This window comes from Hyperolius riggenbachi, chromosome 10, assembly GCF_040937935.1.
Source record: "Hyperolius riggenbachi isolate aHypRig1 chromosome 10, aHypRig1.pri, whole genome shotgun sequence".
Lineage (NCBI taxonomy): Eukaryota > Metazoa > Chordata > Amphibia > Anura > Hyperoliidae > Hyperolius > Hyperolius riggenbachi.
This window is the reverse complement of record NC_090655.1, coordinates 11,271,863-11,286,298: the sequence shown is the minus strand read 5'-3', so window position 1 is coordinate 11,286,298 and position 14,436 is coordinate 11,271,863.

Sequence of the window (14,436 nt, the reverse complement as noted above, 5' to 3'; positions counted from 1 at the left end):
GCATCTAGTATCCACTACTGGCCCCTGTATAAGGCCTTAGTGCAGAATTAATGTTTTTTGGTCACTCAACTTTCATTGAACTACCTCAGCCTGACAATAGAGACTGAAAAACCGCGATCGCCTGCACTCCCACGATTGTGCGCACAAGCACGGCGGCCACTACACACCACTACACAAAGACTGCTGCCGAGAGGACTAACATTTATGTTCTGGAGGTGTCAACTAGTAAAAACCAAGATGTGCTCTCCTGACGTAATCACCAAAGGCCTTTGCGGTCGTTTGCGGACTGCGGTGCGTTAAACGCAGCGTTTCATCTGTCAGTGTGAAGCGGGCGTAACCTTTACACTACCTGATCATCACGCCGGATGTTTAAAGCACTTTATTACACCAGTTTAGTAATGTAATGTGATTTCTGCCCTTCAGCGGTTTAAAACCCGACTCTGAGTCAACTCTGTAATTTTTGGTGGGACTTTTGCCATGGATCCCCCTCCAGGATGCCCCCGTCCAGGTGTTAGGCCCCTTGAAACACCTTTTCCATGTTTTTGTTGCCAGAAACAGTCTTTGTAAGTTTTGAAAATTCTCCTGCCCATTGAAGTCTGTGGAGATTCGCAGATTCGTGAATTTTTGCGGAGATTCACCTTCGAAATTCGCAAACCCAAAATGTTATATTCAGCCCATCAGCTACGCCCCTGGTAGTAGTAATGAAAATACTTATCTATAAAATAAAAAAGTAATATTAACTTGTTTGCTGGGGGCTTACAAGGTATTTTTTGATAAGGTGTGAAAACCTGCCCTGCATGAAAAGACAGAAGAGAATTGTATAAGGGACTTCTTATGTTTACTTTATATGTTTTGACTAATGAGTTAGCTCTCTTACGTTGTGAATTTTCTCTCCACATAGTTGAGGTAGAAAACAAGGCAAAATATGAGATATAGTTTGTGAATCAACGCCATCATTTATTCCGACCATAATACAGGGATTCTGGGAAAAGTAGTCAAGCTTCCGCTGCTCTTCCCACACCTCCTGCCACATGGTATCATCTGACTGACCCACCCAGCAGCTGAATCAAGACAGGACCGAAAGCAAGTCATACGGCAGTTTTAAGCATATTTGGCCCATGAATCAGGTACTCTGTCCAGCATTGCATTGTATTTATATACTTATTATCCATATTGGTATTATAGTTTGCCATCTTCAGTTTTTGGTTTTCTTAGGCTTTAAAGAGTAACTGTCAGGCTGCAAAAGCTAATTGAAACCTCTATTCTCCTGTGTTAAACAGTTTAGAAAGAAGCCAAAAAGGCAATACTGAAGTTAAAAATCTCTCTTACTGTGATGTGTGCTGAACAGCAAGGCTGTTATTCCCAAGCTGGTAAGGAGGCCGGCAGGATGCATAACAGATACTGCAAAGCATTCTGGGGCTGCTTCTCCCCAGTGCACTACCTTGGGTCATCCCCTTCATTTCCCTATCACGCCCTAAGGCTGCTTTCACAGTGAGAAGTCACAGGCTCATGTTACAGCAGCTTCTAACAGCAGCCTAAACTCACAGCACTGAAAAATCACGGCATATGTTCCGTTAGAGTATACTGCATGGGTCCGCTATTGTTCCTAACCACATGGCTAATTAATATTCACTGCACAGTAGTGTTGTCCATTAGGATCTTTTTTGTGAGTCGAATCATCAGGAAGCAGGGAGGATATGACATCACAATTGGCTTCATAGGAGACAGACAAACATGGAACCTGCCATGAGCTGTCAGGAGCATCATTCTCTGCAAATACTATATAAAGATTCTGTGAAATCCAAACGTGGACAGTGAAATGCATATGTAATGTAAGTACAGCCAATATTTAGCTACTGATATATGTGTTTATTTTCTCTGAGACCTTATACCTAACAGCTCCTCTTTAAAGAGAAACTGGCGCTTTGAGTCCGCCAGGAGAAAAGTGTGATATAAATGTTCTGTGTTTGTTTGTTTATTTGTAACCAAGGATTGAACTTCATTCCAATCAGTAGCTGATGCCCCTTTTCCCCTGAGAAATCTTTACCTTTTCTCAAATAGACCATCAGGGGGTCTGAATGGCTGATATTGTGGTGAAACCCCTCCCACCGTGTGATGTCATGACCAGTGGTGTAGCTAAGGAGCTGTGGGCCCCACTGTAAGTTTTGCATTGGGGCCCCTCAAGTTTGCTTTACATAACAACTGATACGGTGCACCAAAACCAATTAAGGACAACCGCAGTGTCAGAGGTGCAAGAAGGGAATCGGAAGCACTGTGTTAATGATCACTACTATTCAAAGCACCTATAGAAGTGATTATTACAAAAACAGGGCCAATAATAAGCTAATACTGTAGTTGAGACTGGGCCCCATGGGGCCCCTTCGAGCCCAAGGGCCCTGGTGCGGTCGCTACCTCTGCACCCCCTATTGCTACGCCAATGGTCATGGCCAAGGACCTGACAGTTTGCTGTCTGTGAACCTCGTTGCATTGTGGCAAAACCACCAAGCAAGCAATATGTACTGAGAGTACTATGCACAGAGGGAGCTCTGTGCATAGTACTCTCAGTAACAAACATTCTGTACAGATCACCTGACATAACTAAAGAGGTCTCCACCAGTGATACATTTCAGAATGTAAATCAGGTAGAGGAAAGATTTTACAATGTGCAAACACTGACTGAATAATTTATAAATATTGTAAACAATAAGCATTTTATGAATTAAGTTATTTTCACTACAGTTCCACTTTAAAGGTTACCTTAGCCCATTTCAAAATTTAAAAAATGGGGAAGCAGGCATGTGTAGGAGGCCCTCCTCGTGCCCACCGCTCCCCTGTTCATCTTCCGTCCCCCTCCATTATGGTGTAAACTTCCCTTGAGGCTACTTCCGGGTCAGGAGGGTGGGTGAACACTGAACAGGCGCTGCCCGGTGACGTGTGTCCTTGATTGCGCGCCTGGAGTGCTCTGCGCATGGACACTACATAGTTGTGACCCACCCTCCCGACCTGGAAGTACCGTATTTTTCGGACCAGAAGAATCATGTTTTCTTCCCCAAAATTTGGAGGGAAAAGTGGGAGTGTCTTATGGTCAGAAAGTAAAAGAAATACAATGCAGAAGTTCGCAGGGAGTGACTCTTACCTATCCAGCCCCGCATTCCTCTCTCTATCCGGCCTGTCCAGGCACCCCTCTTGTCCATCAGAATCTTCTTAGGCATCCCTCTTCTTCTCCAGCATGGGTGGCATCTCCTGGTGTAGCTGGACACAGCGGCCACCTGCCGATGTACAGCTCAAGATCCCCCATCCACATGGCCTCTGTCCAGAGCTGGGACAAGGTCCTCCAGCACCCAAGGCTGAGACACCAAAGTGCGCCCCTCCATCCCTCCCACCCCAGCCGTCACACACTGATTGCTATTACACAAACAGTGTGCCGCAGGACCCCCAACACCTTAATCTCTAGTTATCTGGCTTGCAGTCACTGCCATGTATCCCCTTTTCTTATTTCTCTCTGCATCAAACACAATAGGGGAATGATAGCTGAGTGAGTTGTACGCCCCCTCCTGCACTGCGCCCTGAGGGCTGGAGCCTCTCTCACCTCTGCCTCGGCCCAGCCCTGCCTCTGTCTTCTTCCGCATTGTCTTCTATGTTGGCCCGCATTGGTTACACAAGAGGCGCACGTGCACTGGGGTCACGTTTTACCAATGCTAGCCAATGAAGAAGACAATGCAAAAGACAGGGGCCACGGGGACTGCAGGTGGCTGCTGTGTAAAGCTACGCCAGCAGATGCCACCAACGCCGGAGGAGGAGAGGGAGAAGAAGGACACCTAAGAAGATGCCAGTGGACAAGAGGGGAGCCTGGACAAGCCAGACAGAGATGGGAGGAGCAGAGCAGCAGGATCAGGTGAGAGCTGAACTGGTGCTGTTAGCGTAGTGCACCTTAGTTGGGAGGGCAGTAGAGGGGTAGTGCAGTGTAGTGTAGTGTATAGTCTAGTGTTTAGTGTAGTGCAGTGTAGTGTATAGTTTAGTGTGTAGTGCAGTGTAGTGTATAGTCTAGTGTGTAGTGTAGTGCTGTGTAGTGTACAGTTTAGTGTGTAGTGTAGTGTAGTGTATAGTCTAGTGTGTAGTGTAGTGCGGTGTAGTGTAGTGTATAGTTTAGTGTGCAGTTTAGTGCAGTGTAGTGTAGTGTATAGTCTAGTGTGTAGTGTAGTGGAGTGTAGTGTATAGTTAGTGTGTAGTTGTGACGCCGTCGGTATGACATAGCGAATGCGTCATGGAGTTACCAACGCTAGTTCTTCGCAAACCACCCAAACTGACAGTTTTTGGTTTAAATACACTTTTTTTTTCCCTTCACCAAAGGGCTGGAGAAATCTTTTCATGGTCAGCTAATTAGCCTCCTGTTGAAAAGATTTTCTGCCAGCACAGGGACCCCCAACCAGGCAGAAGGAGGGAAATCTCACACCTTCACTGCCTAACCCGGACTTGGTGGCTCCTCAGCTCCGTACATGAAAAGAGCAGCCACAGGAGGTCCTGCTAACATCCTGCAGAAGCCACTTAGAGACTACAGCTGGCTTTCTCAATGACCCTAGGAAAACCTGCTGTGACCTCAGGAATCCCAATATTCATATGTTCTCCATATTGCCTTCATAATTCCTGACATAGCAGATCTCCCTGCCCATGAAATCTGCACAGGTTATGGGATTCCACAGGGCGCTGGTTCTGACAGGTTTACGGACCAATCGGACTGCCAGATCTAGCGTAAGATTGTTTTAAAATAACCCTCTAATACCCCAGGGGTCTGATTCCCCAAGTTTGGTATCAACGTTCTTGATAAATTCTGACAAACCTAAAAATGTTATTAGATTTAACACAACTTGTACGGTTTGCAGATGAGAACACTTATCATGATTCAGGTAAAATTTTGTCTCTCTGAGAGGGGCAGAGATCTCCTATTCCAAAGAGGTGTGTGATCCACGCCCCCTAACCCCTCCTTGCTGGAGTGGGGGCTATAACCAGACAGAGCCCAGAAAGCTCTGTGTCCTTTACCTTCAATCTGATGCCTAGTAACATCCTGGCAGCCCGGAAGGACACGGGCAAACCCTCCCTCTTGGAACTTCCTAACAAAGGCCTGTTGGCCACATGGCAACCGCCATTTTGGGACTTTCGCCAAAGACTTGCGATTGCCGCATGGACTACCAATAACGGTATTTGAATTGCATATAATCAGACATTCTGTTTCTCTTCCTCTCTTCTCTCTGTCCAATCAATCTGTTCTAAAATAAGCTGTGTGTATGTAGTTTAGAAATAAACTAACGATTTTATCGTTCAGTCTTGTGCCTTTTCTGGTCATCTGATTGCTGCTATAACGAATCTGCCCTCTGAAGAGTCAGTCATACTACCGCATTGTTTTATGATTTGCTTAAAATTGTTGATTTGCTAGCTAGGTTGTAAATAACCGTTTCTTCCTTCTAGGATTAGCTAGTACCCGATTTCCTGTGCGAAATCGATAACTTAGTTTCTCGATTATAAATACAATTCGAGATTGCATCATATAGGGACCCAGTAACCTTTCTTTAACGTCACATTGCTCACAGTCTTTAAGCCGTCGGAAGTGATTATTCCCCGAACGGTGACTTGAGCGTGTTGAACGTGATTGGGCTGGCTACCGTATTATGATAGCATTGGAGACTGTCCGCTCCATACAACCGGACAGTGGTGGCAGTGTATTTACCCGATTTCCAGCGCGAAATCGATATTTTTTGCGTACCGATTGTATATACAATCAAAATTGTACATGTATGGGCACCTCCAACCAATCTTAACCGTTTACTACGCACACAGTGAATTTGCCTCCAGCAGTCTCTAGCGCATGAGACCTGCATGGCAACAGTGGCCTAGTAATACGGGATTGGTGGATGTTTGTCCCATTACATATTGTCGGCAGCTGCGCGACCAACCTTTATTGTCAATCTGTTCACCGTACTTCCTGCGTATGCTAACGGGAGCAGATTAGACGGGATTGGCACGCTCTGTCGCCCTTTTCTTTCTTACCTCTGACGATCCAGCAACCGGTCTCGTTGTCCATCTGCGCCCGTACTTCCTGCGTACGCTAACGGGAGCAGATCTCGACGGGATCGCGGGGCTGGATTGTCACATTGGTGGGCAGTGGTGGTGATAGCACACCCCAAAACCAGGCATAGCCAGCTTTTGGGAAATCAGAGCGCAAAGATCTGACAAACTCAGTCTTTGCAACCAGAACAATAAGACAGTGGTCGCTAAGTATCCTGTCTTGCAGAACCGAAGTTCTGGGCACAAAACGGTACACATTGATAGCGAATAGATTGGTCTACATTTTCTAACTTTTTCTTTGCTATATCCTACTCTTTCTTGTACTCTTCTCTTCTGAATGTCTGATTCAGTTCAGTTTCACCAGAATTGGTTTGTTCCTGACTTGCAAGCCCTCTGCAAATCGCACGGCATTGCTGCTTGCAGCACAAACAAGGCTGAGCTGGTGGCATTACTCCAGAGATGGAATCCTTGTCGCCACCTTGCTTAATGCCTCTATTACCTGCAGTCCTGATACCCCCGGAGTGGTTGGCAAACCTGACCGGCGAGGATCTGCGCATATACCAGGAGTTCCGAGAAGAACAGCGCCAGCATGAAGCAAGGATGCTCCAGCGTGAAGCAGAGCACCAAGAGCGACTGCTCCAGTGGGATCTCCAGGACAAAGAGCTACGGCTCCAGCGTGAATTGGAGTTGGCAAACCTGACCGGCGAGGAACTGCGCAGATACCAGGAGCACCGAGAGTGTCTGCGCCAGCGGGATCTCCAGATCAAAGAGCTACGGCTCCAGCGTGAATTGGAGTTGGCCCAGCTAACCCAATCAAATCAGCACTCTTCACTATGTGTTTCGGTGGAGAGATGCGAACCTCTACCCGTGACCCCCACAGCAAAACTTCCTGCCATGGAGGAGGGCACGGAACGAGACTTTCCTGTGCGCACCTCTGAGAGGGCGTACCATCAGGTTCCTGTACCTGACAGCCAGAGAACTCTGGTGCTGGACAGTCACAGAACACTGTCCCAAGACTTGGAAGGAGGTAAGCCTACTGCATTTGCTCCTCCTGGTCCAGTGAGCTTTGTGCCACTGAGACCTGCAGCTGCTGCTACTGCTGCATCCCAGTCTGACACACCTGCCATTCGCACGTGTAATCTTTGTGGCGCAACTGGCCACATAAAGTTCTTCTGTCCCAAGAGGAAGAGAACGACCGTCCCTAGCCCAAAGATGGCTAGCAACCCTGATCCGTCACCTGCATCACCCCCTGCACTGCCTGTCAGCGTGTCAGAGATGCTCTACGATTCCGGAAATCTTCACAGTGCTCCAGTGGACGACCAGATCATCTTTTGCTCCAGTGCTCCAGAAGCAGATGTTTCCTTGGTCTGTTCCGACCTTGCCACAGAGGAAGATATTCTCCCACAAAAGCTCCTCACCCTGACTGACGTCAGGCCCAACCACCACAACCCTGTTATCCCAGGTCCCAAGAAGGCCGGATGGGGGGTGGGTTTTCCAGAGTGGGCTGTTGCTGAGTTTCCTTCTCCTCCTGTGCTTGGCACTGATCTAGGCACGCTTGTGTGCCCTTCGGAAGTTTCTGCTGATATGCAGGAGTTCCCAGCAGGACTCCCTGACCACCAGGTACTGTACAAGCCTTTGGTAAAACAGGGAGATGTCAAACCCTTACCTGCTAATGCTACTGTACCTAACGCCGCTGGGCGGGAGGTACCCTCAGATTTACATGTACCAGCAACTGACTGTCTTTTATCTCTTTCTGCACCTGTTATTACTAATGAAATTGCATGTGTCAGTGATAATTGTGATAGAAACGCTGTACATTCTTTGGCCATTACATGCTCTATGGCCAGTCGCATGAACTCAGAGCTGACAGCAGGGATCCCCTCTGACAATTCTGACTTTCAGGCGGGTGACACTCATGCTAAAAATGACATATCATGTTATGCAAATGCTTTTGATAATGTTGTGCATGTTTGTGAGAGTACGCTGGGTGACGTTTTCAGTGTCACCGGTAGTCCGGACTCAGGACTATCTGGAGGAGTCTCGACTTCCCCTGATATCTCTGACCCCCGGACCAATGTCAATATTGACGTGATTTTGATTTACCCAAAAGGTGATGTTTATTGTGGTATACCTGTGCAGACAGACACACACAGTACTGTTGGTAACCTGAGCTCAGAGCCTGCAGGCATTCCTGTCAGCTCTGACCCCAGAGAGTTTGATTTTCAGCAGCTGACCTCAGATCGCACTAGGCAGCTGGCTGAGACTTGTAGTCCCACATCCGTGAGGATACTACAGAGCGACTCCAACCTGCGTGCGCTTAGTGGCCAGACCGCTAAGCCGCCAGCAGTGGAAGCTCCACTACAGGTGTACAGGGAGAATGGTAACTACTCCAGTGAACCCATTCCCCATGTATCTGACACCCCAGGTGAAAGCACGGTCCATGTGGATCTGTTAGAAGCCCAGTCAGATAGAACGCAGTTAGTTCTGGGAGAGCACGGCCAATTAGAACAGGAAGACACAGGTCCCCTGCCAGGCTTGATAGCTCCCACACGAGAATTGGCAGATGATGTGAAAGTCACCCCCCACCTCTCGTACTCCCCGAAGGCCTCGCTGAAGCGCACTGCGCCCCCACAGCGAAATCTTCGCAGCAACCCTGGGCAGGATACAGCAGTTCACAGAAGGGACCCGGGGACTCACAAGCCCTTATGGCAGATCCCCTACAGCGCCTCTCCGGAGGTGCAAGCAAAAGTGAAGATGAAGTATGAGGAGATGTTACAGATGTCTGTCCTCCGCAAATCCTCTAGCTCACAGACCACCATGTTCTGTGAGGCATATAGGATGCCGGACGACATCCCAGTAACTGTTGCGTATCCCGTGACTCCCCTCGGTGACCTGTTGGATTGGCTGGCATCCGCCAACTACCTAACGATCATGGATTGGAGCAACAGATACTGGCAGATTCCAACCGTGCCGGAGGCGCGCCTGGAATCCACATTCACCCTGCCCTTGGACTTAAGCGCCTCGATGCGGATGTCTTTTGGTATGATGAATGCCCAAGCCACCTTTCCCCAGGCGTGGAACGACCTGTGGAAGAGCAAGCACGGTTGCACAGTCACGTACCCGGATGACATCCCTGTGTTCCCCCCGACTTGGGAGCAACACTGCGATCACTCATCCCTGGTACTAGGACAGCTGTCAGCTGACAATCTGACCGTTGAACCAGACGCAGATCAGATTGTCATGACAGAGGTACAGGCCTCTCTGGGAACAGCGGGGTACTATAGGAAGTTTGTTCCGTCCTATAGTACTTTGGCTAAACCACTGACCGATGCAACAGGTAAAAAACAACCCAACAAGGTCACGTGGAACCCAGCACTAGAGCAGGCATTTTGGGCCTTGAAGGAGGCGCTGGCTAGCGCTCCTGTCCTCCAAGCTCCTGACTTCTCCCGCCCGTTCATTGTTCAAACGGACGCCTCCGACCACGGTCTGGGCGCCGTACTTAGTCAGGTAGATGCAACCGGGAATTAGCATCCTGTCCTATACCTGAGCAGGAAGCTACTTCCTAGGGAGGCCGCCTACTCCACAACCGAGAAGGAGTGTTTAGCGATAGTGTGGGCCCTCCAAAAGTTGCAATCATACCTATATGGGCGATCCTTTACGGTTATCACTGACCACAACCCCCTCAGCTGGCTGAAGCGGACTGCTGGTACCAACGGGAAACTCCTCCGCTGGAGCTTAGCGCTCCAGCAGTACGATTTCACCATCCAGCACAAACCGGGAAGCCGGCATCAGAATGCTGATGGGCTTTCCCGCTGTAATGAGCCCAGGTAGCAAGTTGGTATTGCTTCAGTCAAGGTCCTGCTAACCTATCCTTCCCCAATCTTGGAAGGGGAGGAGATGTGACGCCGTCGGTATGACATAGCGAATGCGTCATGGAGTTACTAACGCTAGTTCTTCGCAAACCACCCAAACTGACAGTTTTTGGTTTAAATACACTTTTTTTTTCCCTTCACCAAAGGGCTGGAGAAATCTTTTCATGGTCAGCTAATTAGCCTCCTGTTGAAAAGATTTTCTGCCAGCACAGGGACCCCCAACCAGGCAGAAGGAGGGAAATCTCACACCTTCACTGCCTAACTCCGACTTGGTGGCTCCTCAGCTCCGTACATGAAAAGAGCAGCCACAGGAGGTCCTGCTAACATCCTGCAGAAGCCACTTAGAGACTACAGCTGGCTTTCTCAATGACCCTAGGAAAACCTGCTGTGACCTCAGGAATCCCAATATTCATATGTTCTCCATATTGCCTTCATAATTCCTGACATAGCAGATCTCCCTGCCCATGAAATCTGCACAGGTTATGGGATTCCACAGGGCGCTGGTTCTGACAGGTTTACGGACCAATCGGACTGCCAGATCTAGCGTAAGATTGTTTTAAAATAACCCTCTAATACCCCAGGGGTCTGATTCCCCAAGTTTGGTATCAACGTTCTTGATAAATTCTGACAAACCTAAAAATGTTATTAGATTTAACACAACTTGTACGGTTTGCAGATGAGAACACTTATCATGATTCAGGTAAAATTTTGTCTCTCTGAGAGGGGCAGAGATCTCCTATTCCAAAGAGGTGTGTGATCCACGCCCCCTAACCCCTCCTTGCTGGAGTGGGGGCTATAACCAGACAGAGCCCAGAAAGCTCTGTGTCCTTTACCTTCAATCTGATGCCTAGTAACATCCTGGCAGCCCGGAAGGACACGGGCAAACCCTCCCTCTTGGAACTTCCTAACAAAGGCCTGTTGGCCACATGGCAACCGCCATTTTGGGACTTTCGCCAAAGACTTGCGATTGCCGCATGGACTACCAATAACGGTATTTGAACTGCATATAATCAGACATTCTGTTTCTCTTCCTCTCTTCTCTCTGTCCAATCAATCTGTTCTAAAATAAGCTGTGTGTATGTAGTTTAGAAATAAACTAACGATTTTATCGTTCAGTCTTGTGCCTTTTCTGGTCATCTGATTGCTGCTATAACGAATCTGCCCTCTGAAGAGTCAGTCATACTACCGCATTGTTTTATGATTTGCTTAAAATTGTTGATTTGCTAGCTAGGTTGTAAATAACCGTTTCTTCCTTCTAGGATTAGCTAGTACCCGATTTCCTGTGCGAAATCGATAACTTAGTTTCTCGATTATAAATACAATTCGAGATTGCATCATATAGGGACCCAGTAACCTTTCTTTAACGTCACATTGCTCACAGTCTTTAAGCCGTCGGAAGTGATTATTCCCCGAACGGTGACTTGAGCGTGTTGAACGTGATTGGGCTGGCTACCGTATTATGATAGCGTTGGAGACTGTCCGCTCCATACAACCGGACAGTGGTGGCAGTGTATTTACCCGATTTCCAGCGCGAAAGTCTCTAGCGCATGAGACCTGCATGGCAACAGTGGCCTAGTAATACGGGATTGGTGGATGTTTGTCCCATTACATATTGTCGGCAGCTGCGGGACCAACCTTTATTGTCAATCTGTTCACCGTACTTCCTGCGTATGCTAACGGGAGCAGATTAGACGGGATTGGCACGCTCTGTCGCCCTTTTCTTTCTTACCTCTGACGATCCAGCAACCGGTCTCGTTGTCCATCTGCGCCCGTACTTCCTGCGTACGCTAACGGGAGCAGATCTCGACGGGATCGCGGGGCTGGATTGTCACAGTAGTGTAGTGCATTGTGTAGTGTAGTGTATAGTCTAATGTGCAGTGTAGTCTAGTGTGTAGTGTAGTGAAGTGTAGTGCATAGTCTACAGTATCGTGTAGTGCAGTTTAGTGTAGTGTATAGTCTAACGTGTAGTGTAGTGCAGTATGTAGTGTAGTGTATAGTCTAGTGTGTAGTGTAGTCTAGTGTGTAGTGTCGTGAAGTGTAGTTTATAGTCTAGTGTGATGTGTAGTGCAGTCTAGTGTATAGTTTAGTGTGTAGTGTAGTATAGTGCAGTTTAGTGTAGTGTATAGTTTAGTGTGTAGTGAAGTGTAGTGTATAGTGTAGTGCAGTGCAGTTTAGTGTAGTGTATAGTCTAGGGTGTAGTATAGTACAGTGTAGTCTAGTGTATAGTTTAGTGTGTAGTGTAGTGCAGTTTAGTTGTGAGGAAACGCGGAAAAGCCGCCGCTAGTGCTCAGAGTAAGGCGGCTGATTCCGCATTCAACATGGCAGCTGGCGCGCAGTTGGAGCGCAGAGAAACCGCCGCATGCCCAGACAACAGGGCGGCGGATTCCGTGTCCGACGCGGCAGGTTGCACGCATAGGCCTACTCCTATCAGTAATGCTGAATGCGGAGAAAACGCTGCACGCACAGACAGCGGTGCGGCGGATTCCGCATCCAACACAGCAGAAACATTACAACACATGTCTGGTGTGGCTGGGACTGATAGTCCACACTGGTTCAGGAGGACGCGCGCGCAGAGAGGCAGGGCCTTTATGACAGTCAGAAGGGGGTCAGCTGACCAAGCCAGTCAGCTGACAATTTCAGCAGCTTTCATTGGTTCAGCACTTAGGGAATGCGCTGGAGAGCACTGGTGTATATATACTGGGTGCTGGTCATTTCTCTGGTGTCTGGTGTTGCGATCACTTCGTGGTAGCACTCAAACCCTGTCAGTATCTGTGTTTATTAGACCAGTTTCTTAGGTGTTGATGATCATGGAGCTCACACCTTAGTCTAAGAATTCTGTTATTATCTGTGTTATTATCTAGACCAGTTTCCTAGGTGTTGACGATCAAGGAACTCACACCTTAGTCTAGGAATTCTGTACCATCTGTATTATTATTATTATCTAGTCTAGTTCCAGGAGTGTTGAGAATCTAGGAGCTCACACTCAAGCCTAGGCATTGTTGATTATCTGTTATGACCTTCTGCTTTCCTGACCATTCTTCAGATCTCTGATTCTGTGCCTTTGTCATTCTGATACCTTGTTGCCAAACTCTGCTGGTCTTAGGATTCTGCATCTGTATACTGTCTCTGTACTTTGTCTGTCCGTGTGTTAACGACCTGGCCTGTCCGACCTCGAGAACTCTCTCTCCTGTTTAGAGATAGTTCACAGATCTGTCAGTGACACTTCCTCATTGGTGTCACTCACGTTCTGTCCTTCCCACTCTCTTCCTGGCTCCGCCCCTTGGGGAGCCTCAGGCCATTGGAAGGAATCTGTTCTCCGGGCAGTACCTCCTACTGCCTTGCACCCACTGTACGGGTGCTCTCCTCAAAGTATTACTGTTGCACCAAACACTCATATATTACTCAGGTGTCCAGAGGTTAGAAATATATCTGATTATCGGTGATACTGCAGATCATCTATAATCGGGTATATATCTGTATTCTCAGTGATACTGCAGATCGCCGGTAATCAGATACTCTCTGTTCCACCGATCGTTACATTAGTGTAGTGTACAGTCTAGGGTGTAGTATAGTACCGTGTAGTCTAGTGCAGTGTTTTTCAACCAGTGTTCCGCGGCACACTAGTGTGCCGCGGAACATGGCCTGGTGTGCCGTCCTCTTCTCCCCCTCCCGCCCGTGCCGCCGCTGTTATTAGCATAGCAGCGGCCGCTCTCCCCTCTCCGGCGCCTGTATATTCTAGCAGCGTATCTCCGGCTGCTCTGTCTGTGTGATGCGGAAGGAGGGAGGGCTCGGTTCCCATAGTAACGGCGATACATATCGCCGTTACAGGAAGCCGCTGCCCGGATGCTTCCTTCCGCATCACACAGACAGAGCAGCCGGAGATACGCTGCTAGAATATACACGCGCTGGAGAGGGGAGAGCGGCAGCTGTTAAGGTAATAACAGCGTTGGCCGTGGGGACGGGCGGGAGGCACTATACTGGCTATCCTGGGGCACTATTCTGGGGCACTATACTAGCTATACTTGGGCACTATTCTAGCTATACTGGGGCACTATACTGGGGTACTATTCTGGCTATACTGGGGCACTATACTAGCTATACTTGGGCACTATACTGGGGGGCTATACTGGGGCACTATACTAGCTATACTGGGGGGCTATACTGGGGCACTATGCTGGCTATACTGGGGCACTATTCTGGCTATACTGGGGCACTATACTAGCTATACTGGGGCACTATACTGGGGTGCTATTCTGGCTATACTGGGGCACTATACTAGCTATACTTGGGCACTATACTGGGGCACTATACTGGCTATACTGGGGGGCTATACTGGGGCACTATACTAGCTATACTGGGGCACTATGCTGGCTATACTGGGGCACTATTCTGGCTATACTGGGGCACTATTCTGGCTATACTGGGGCACTATACTGGCTATACTGGGGCACTATACTGGGGGGCTATACTGGGGCACTATACTAGCTATACTGGGGGGCTATAC